At 40.4% G+C, this 8490-nt stretch overlaps 1 long non-coding RNA gene across 1 annotated transcript; it reads left to right on the forward strand.

The window, feature by feature from the left end:
- The first annotated feature begins 3039 nt into the window (after positions 1-3039).
- On the forward strand, positions 3040-6547 carry LOC141584753 (uncharacterized). The gene is made up of 3 exons (XR_012517958.1): positions 3040-3125; positions 4676-4757; positions 6450-6547. It is a non-coding gene; the product is annotated as an uncharacterized LOC141584753 (long non-coding RNA).
- The last annotated feature ends 1943 nt before the right edge of the window (positions 6548-8490 follow it).

The following is an 8490-nucleotide window of genomic DNA, read 5'->3' on the forward strand; positions in this document are numbered from 1 at the left end:
TTGGCTGTGGGTTTGTCATAAATAGCTCTTACTATTTTGAGATACATTCCACTGATACCTAGTTTATTAAGACTTTTTAGCATAAAGGCTGTTGAATTTTGTCAAAGACCTTCTCTGCATCTATTGAGATAATCATGGTTTTTGTCTTTGGTTCTGTTTATATGATGGATTACATTTACAGATTTGTGTATGTTGAACCAGCCTTGTATCCCAGATGACTGGATCATGATGGATAAGCTTTTTGATGTGCTGTTGGATTCGGTTTGCCAGTTATTTACTGTTGATTTTCACATCAATGTTTATCATGGATATTGGCCTGAAATTTTCTTTCTTAGTTGTGTCTCTGCCAGGTTTTGACAGTGGGATGATGTTGGTCTCATAAAATGAGTTAGGGAGTATTTGCTCTGTTTGTATTGCTTGGAATAGTTTCAGAAGGAATGGTACCAGTTCTTCTTCATACATCTGGTAGAATTCGGTTGTGAAACTGTCTGGCACTGGGCATTTTTTTGGTTGGTAGGCTATTAATTCTGCTTCAATTTCAGTCCTTGTCATTGGTCTATTCAGGAATCCAACTTCTTTCTGGTTTAGTCTTGGCAAAGTTTAAGTGTCCAGGAATTTCTTCTAGATTTTCTAGTTAGTTTTCATAGAGGTATTTGTAGTAATCTCTGATAGTTGTTTGTATTTCTGTGGGTTTGGTGGTGATATCACATGTATCATTTTTTATTGCATCTATTTGATTCTTCTCTCTCTTCTTTTTTATTAGTCTGGCTAGCAGTCTATTTATTTTGTTGATCTTTTCAAAAAACAAGCTCCTGGATTTATTGATTTTATGAAGAGGTTTTTGTGTCTCTATCTCTTTCAGTTCTGCTCCTAGTTATGTCTTATCGTTTATGTCTTATCTTTATAGCATTTAGTGCTATAAATTTCCCTCTACACACTACTTTAAATGTGTCCCAGAGATTCTGGTATATTGTGTCTTTCTTCTCATTGGTTTTGAAGACATCTTGATTTCTGCCTTCATTTCATTATTTATCCAGTAGTTATTCAGGAGCAGGTTGTTCAGCTTCCATGTAGTTGTGCATTTTTGAGTAAGTTTCTTAATCCTGAGTTCTAATTTGATTGCACTGTGGTCTGAGAGACTGTTTGTTTTAATTTCTGTGCTTTTGCATTTTCTGAGGAGGGTTTTACTTTCAATTATGTGGTCAATTTTAGAATAAGTGTGATGTGGTGCTGAGAATAATGTATATTTTTTGGTTTTGGGGTGGAGAGTTCTGTAGATTTCTATTAGGTCTGCTTAGTCCAGATCTTATTTCAAGTCCTGGGTATCCTTGTTAATTTTCTGGCTTGTTAATCTGTCTAATATTGACAGTGGAGTTTTAAAGTCTTCTACTATTACTGTGTGGGAGTCTGTCTCTTTGTAGATCATTAAGAACTTGCTTTATGTATCTGGGTTCTCCTGTATTGGGTGCATATATATTTAGGATAAATAGCACTTCTTGTTGCATTGATCCCTTTACCATTACATAATGCTCTTCTTTGTCTCTTTTGATTTTTGTTGGCTTAAAGTGTGTTTTATCAGAGACTAGGATTGGAACCCCTGCTTTTTTATGCTCTCCATTTGCTTGTTAAATCTTTCTCCATCCCTTTGTTTTCAGCCTATGTGTGTGTTTGCATGTGAGACGGGTCTTCTGAATGCAGCATACCAATGGTTCTTAACCCTTTATCCAATTTGTCAGTCTGTGTCTTTTGACTGGGGCATTTAGTCCATTTACATTTAAGGTTAATATTGTTATGTGTGAATTTGATCCTGCCATTTTAAGGCTAGCTGGTTGTTTTGTCCATTAGTTGATGCATTTTTTTCACAGTGTCAGTGGTCTTTACCATTTTGTACATTTTTGCGGTGGCCATTACTGGTTGTTCCTTTCCATGTTTAGTGCTTCTTTCAGGAGCTCTTGTGGGGCAGGCCTGGTGGTGACAAAATCTCTTAGCAGTTGCTTGTCGTAAACAATTTTATTTCTCCTTCACTTATGAAGCTTGTTTGGCGGGATATGAAATTCTGTGTGGAAAATACTTTTCTTTAAGGATGTTGAATATTGGTCCTCACTCTCTTCTCGTATACAGGGTTTCTGCCAAGAGATCCACTGTGAGTCTGATGGGTTTCCCTTTGAGGGTAACCTGACCTTTCTGTCTGGCTGCTCTTAGCATCTTTTCCTTCATTTCAACCCTTGTGAATCTGATGATTATGTGCCTTGTAGTTGCTCTTCTCAAGGAATATCTTTGTGGTGTTCTCTGTATTTCCTGCATTTGAACATTGCCCTGCCTTTCTAGGTTGGGAAGTTCTCCTGCATAATACCCTGAAGAGTGTTTTTCAACTTCGTTTCATTCTCCCTGTCACTTTCAGGTACACCAATCAAAAGTAGATTTGGTCTTTTAACAAAATCACATATTTCTTGGATGCTTCATTCATTTCTTTTCACTCTCTTTTCTCTAATCTTGTCTCCTCACTTTATTTCATTGAATTGATCTTCAGTCTCTGATATCCTTTCTTCCACTTGATTGATTCAGCTTATTGAAATTTGTATATGTTTCATAAAGTTCTCATGTGTTTTTCAGCTCCATCAAGCCATTTATATTCTTCTCTATGCTGGTTATTCTAGTTAGCATTTAGTCTAACCTTTTTTCAAGGTTCTTAGTTTCCCTGCATTGGGTTACAACATGCTTCTTTAGCTCTGAGAAGTTTGTTATTACCTACCTTCTGAAGGCTGCTTCTGTGAATTTGTCAATCTCATTCTCCATCCAGCTTTGTTTCCTTGTTGGTGAGGTGTTATGGTCCCTTGAAGGAGAAGACGTATCTGGGTTTTGGCAATTTCAGCATTTTTGTGCTGGTTTCTTCCCATCTCTGTGGATTTATCTACCTTTGGTCTTTGAAGTTGGTCTCTGAGTGGACATCCTTTCTGTTCATGTTGAAACAATTTCTTTCTGTTTGTTGTTTTTCCTTCTAACAATCAGGCCCTTCTGATGCAGGTCTGCTGGAGTTTGCTGGAAGTCCAGTCCAGATCCTACTTGCCTGGGAATCACCTATGGAGGCTGTAGAATGCAAAGATTGCTGTCTGTTCCTTTCTCTGGTAGGTTCTTCCCAGAAGGGTACCTGCCAGATGCCATCCAGAGCTTTCTTGTATGAGGTGTCTCCCAGCCTGGATACACGGGGGTCTGGAAGCCACTTGAGATAGTCTGTTCCTTATCAGTGCTCAGGTTCTGTGCTGGAAGAGCCATTGCTCCCTTCAGAGCTGCTGGGCAGGGACGTTTAAGTGCTGAAGTGAAACCCACAACCACCCCTTTACCCAGGTTCTCTGTTACAGGAAGGTGGGGGCTTTATGTATATGTCCCTGACAGGCTGATGCTTTTTCTCGAAGATGCCCTGCCCAGCAAGAAGGGAGTCTAGTCACTATCAGCCTGCAGAGGCCTTGCTGAGCTGCCATGGGCTCTGCCCAGTTGCCATGTAAACATCCCGGTGTCTCTGTTTACACAGGTGAAGTTAAAACCTCCTCCTCAAGCCTCAGCTATGGCAAATGCCCCTCCCCCATCAAGCTTGAATGTCCCAGGTGGAGCTCAGACTGCTGTGCTGGCTGCAAGAATTTCAAGCCAGTGGATCTTAGGTTGTTGGTCTTTGTGTGGGTAGGACCCACTGATCCATATCACTTGGCTCCCTGGCTTTAGCCCCCATTTTTTCAGGGGAATGAGTGATTTTGTCTCGTTGGCATTCCAGGCACCACTTGGGTATGAGGAAAAAATTTAAAAAACTGCTGTGGCTAACCAACATGGCCACCCAGTTTTTTGCTGGAAACCCGGGTCACTGGTGGTGTAGGCACCGGAGGGAATCTCCTAGTCTGCAAGTGGTGAAGACCATGGGAAAACACAGTATCTGAGCCAGAGCGCTGGAGTGTCTGGAAAGTCCCTAATGGCTTCCCTTGGTTAGGAGAGAAAGTTATCTGGCCCCTTCCACTTCCTGGGTGAGGCGATGCTCCCCTGCTTCAGCTTACCCTCCTTGGGCTGTACCTACTGTCTAACCAGTCCCAGTGAGATGAACCTGGTATGTCAGTTGGAAATGTTGAGATCATTCATCTTCTGGCTTGCTCTCACTGGGAACTGTGGACCAGAGCTGTTCCTATTTGGTCACCTTGGCAGAAGTGTGCCATGATGAAATTTTAACAGATATACCATAGGGTAAAGGTCTTGGAGCTCACTAGGAATTTCTCTGTAGACAAAATATGGGGGAGGCATGTAGCTTTTCATCTTTTAGCCATCTTATTTCGGAGCCAAAAGGGGAGGAAGGTTTGCATGACCCAGTTTCCAGCTTAACATTTTCCTTTGGCTCAAGGAGTTTGGGGTCCCTAGATTTATTTTCCTTTCACAGCTACTATAGTGTCATACAGAGCAATAGTTTCACTATCCTAACAATCCTCTGTACTCTACCTAGTCATCCCTCTTTTTTTCTCCCCAACTTCTGGTAACCACTGATATTTTCACTCTTCTTACAGTTTGTCTTTCCAGAATGTCATATACTTAGAATCATTTAGTGTGTAGCCATTTCAGTTTAACTCCTTTCATTTAGCAGTATGATTTAAGATTCCTTCATCTCTTTTCATGGATTGATAACTTGTTTATTTTTTCACAGACTAATATTCCATTGTGGATTTACTTCAGCTTTATCCAGTCACCTCCTCAAGGATATCTTGCTTGTTTCCAAGTGTTAAATTGTGAGTAAACTTGCTGGCATTGGTGTTTACTTCTACTTTCTTACTAGATTGCTTTACATTTCAATTACATTTAATGCAATTTTTAAGATTTCCATCTGTCATCTTATTACCTTTCTATTTGTGTGATTTATTGTTCTTTCCACCCTCTCCCCTTTGCCTTTTATTGATAAAATCAGTCTGTTTATGATTCTATTTTAAGCATTTTACTTATTACAATTTTGTTTTGTTAAATTAGTAACTTTATGAAACACATATTTAACTTACAATTACATGCCTTCAAGTAACATTATACTATGTCTTATATAGTGTAAGAACCTTACAGTATGTCCTCTTAGCTTTTGTAATCTCACTGCCATACACTTTACTTTTATATATGCTGTAAGTATACAGTAAGTTATTTTTATTTAAATGTTAAATTATTTTGAAAGACATTTAAATAAAAACATGTATTTATCCATGCCATTACCATTCATGGAGCTCTTCTATCTTTTCTGTGCATCCATATTTCCATTCCCTATCGTTTCTGTTCTGTGCTTAAAGAGGTTAATGTAGTACAAGTCTGCTAGTGATAAAATCTATCAGGTTTTATTTATGTGAAACCTTAACTTTTTCATGGTTAGTAAAAGGTACTTTTATTTTCATTGGGTATGCAATTTTTTCCCTTTCTTTTTGAGATGGAGTCTTATTCTGTCACCGAGGCTGAAGTATAGTGGCATGATCTCAGCTTGCTGCAACCTCCACCCCCTGGGTTCAAGCAATACTCCTGCCTCAGCCTTGTGGGTAGCTGGGATTACAGGCACCTGCCACTGTGCCTGGCTAATTTTTATATTTTTAGTAGAGATGGGCTTTCACCATCTTAGAGAGACTGGTCTTGAACTCCTGACCTTGTGATCTATACACCTCAACCTCTGAAAGTTCTGGGACTACAGGCCTGAGCCACCGCACCTGGCCTGGGGATGGAATTTTAATTCTAATTTTAGGGCAATTTTATTCTTTCAGTAGTTTTAAGTGTATCTTACATTGTTTCCAGTAAGAAATTGCTTTCTTGCTTTATTTTTAAAAAAAATCTCTGTATATAGACCTATTTTTATTCTGGCTGCTTTTAAATATGTTTCCTTATCATTCTTTTGAGCAGTTTATGGTGTGCATTTATGCAGCTTACTTCATATTTTGTGCTCTTGGGGTACATTGAACTGCACAGATCTGTGGAGTTTTACTTTATATTTAATCTGGATTTTTTTCAGACATTATTTTATCAAATAGCTTTTTAGTCCTGGCCCCCTCACTTCTTCTGGAACTCCAATGGTACTTGTATTAAGCCACCTGAAATTGTCCTAAAATTCACTGGTGTTCCCTTCATTTTATTCTTTTCTTTTTTTTTTCTCTGTGTGCATTTGAAATGGTTCCTATTGTTGTGCTTTCAGTTCATGGACCTTTTTATTGCACAATGTCTAATAATAGGTATAATTCTCAATCAGCATATTATTCACCTCAGATACTGTAGATTTATCTTTTAAAGTTCAATTTAGTTCTTTGTAATAACTCTCATGTTTCTAGATTAGCATTTTAATATGATTAATATTATAAAATGATTTTCATGACCTCAACCACTCTTTTTAACATCTGTTTTTATTCTGGCTTATTTGGATTGATTGATTGTTTACATATGGCACTTGATATTTGATATTGCAGGACAAGAAGGGATGATGATTAATATTCTGTAATGGCTCTGGGACATTTGGCTTTGTATATGAAAAAATTCATGAATGAGGGATTTCCACCAAGAAGGCAGAATAGGAACATCTCTGGTGTGCAGTTTCCAGCAAGAGCAACGCAGAAGGCAAGAGATTTCTACACTTCCAACTGAGGTACAAGGTTCATCTCATTGGGACTGGTTAGACAGTGGGTTCAGCCCAAGGAGGGTGAGCCGAAGCAAGGTGGGGCATCGCCTCACTGAGGAAGCGTAAGGCACCAAGACAATTCCTTCTCCTAGCCAAGGTAAGCCACTAGGGACTTTTCCTGACACTGTGGCACTCTGGCTCAGATACTGTGCTTTTCCCTTTTCACACAATCTGAACAACCTGCAGACCAGGAGATTCCTTCTGGTGCGAACACTACCAGCTGCTCAGGTTTCCAGCACAAAACTGGGAGTCATTTTAGCAGCAGCAGGTTTTTTGTTGTTGTTGTTGTTTGTTTGTTTGTTTTTCCTTATACACCAGTGGTACGTGGAATACCAGCAAGGTAGAACTGCTCATTCCCCTTAAAAAAGGGGCTGAAGCCAGGGAGCCAAGTGCTCTGGCTCATTGAGTCCCACCCACATGAAGACCAGCAAGGTAAGATCCACTGGCTTGAAATTCTTGCAGCCAGCACAGCAATCTGAGCTCCACCTGGAACATTTGAGCTCAGTGTGGGGAGGAGCTTCCACCATTACTGAGGCTCAGGTAGGAAGTTTTAACCTCACCTGTGTAAACAAGGTCAATGGGAGATTTACATAGCAACTGGGCAGAGCCCATGGCAGCTCAGCAAGGCCTCTGCAGGCAGACTGTCAGTCACTAGACTCTCTTCTTGCTAGCCAGAGCATCTCTGAAAAAAGGCAGCAGCCCATCAGGGACATATAAATGAAGCCCCCACCTTCCTCTGACCGAGCACCTGGGAAAACGGGCTGTTGTGGGTTCAGCTTCAGCAGACTTAAACGTCCCTGCCAGCATCTCTGAAGGGAGCAATGGATCTCTCAGCACAGGGCTCAAGCTCTGATAAGGGACAGACTGTCTCAAGTGGCCCCCTGATCCCCATGTATCCTGATAGGGAGACACCTCCCAGCAGGAGTTGACAAACTCCTCATACAGGAGAATTCTAGCTGGCATCTTGTGGGTACCCTTCTGGGATGAATCTACCAGAGGAAGAAACAGCAGTCTTTCCTGTTCTGTAGCCCCCACAGGTGATGCCCAGGCAAGCAGGGTCTGGAGTGGACCTGCAGCAAACTCCGGCACACCTGCATCAGAAGGGCCTGTTTATTAGAAGGAAAACTAACAAACAGAAAGGACATCTACTCAGAGACTCCATCCAAAGGTCACCAATTTCAAAGACCAAAGGTAGAGAAATTCACAAAGGTGGGAAGAAACCAGTGCAAAAAGGCTAAAATTGCCAAAAACCAGAATGCCTCTTCTCCTCCTCCAAGAGATCACAAATCATCACCAGCAAAGGAACAAAACTGGATGGAGAAGAAGTTTAACAAATTGACAGAAGCAGGCTTCAGAAGTTGTGTAATAACAAACTTCTCCAAGCCAAGGGAACATGTTCTAACCCAATGAAAGGACGCTAAGAACCTTGAGAAAAGGTTAGACGAAATGCTAACTAGAATAGCCAGCATAGAGAAGAACATAAACAACTTGATGGAGCTGAAGAACACAGCTCACAAAAGTTTCAATAGCTCAATCAATCAGCGGAAGACAGGATGGCAGAGATTGAAGATTAACTCAGTGAAATAAAGTGAGAAGTCAAGATTAGAGTGAAAAGAAATAAAACCTCAAAAAAATGTGATTATGTGAAAAGACCAAATCTATGTTTCACTGGTGTACCTGAAAGTGGCGAGGAGAATGAAACCAAGTTGGAAAACACTCTTCAGGATATTATCCAGGAGAACTTCCCAACCTAGCAAGGCAGGCCAACTTTCAAATGCAGGAAATACAGAGAACACTGCAAAAATATTCCTCAAGAAGAGCAACCCTGAAAT

The sequence above is a fragment of the Saimiri boliviensis genome, chromosome 6 (genome assembly GCF_048565385.1).
Source record: "Saimiri boliviensis isolate mSaiBol1 chromosome 6, mSaiBol1.pri, whole genome shotgun sequence".
Lineage (NCBI taxonomy): Eukaryota > Metazoa > Chordata > Mammalia > Primates > Cebidae > Saimiri > Saimiri boliviensis.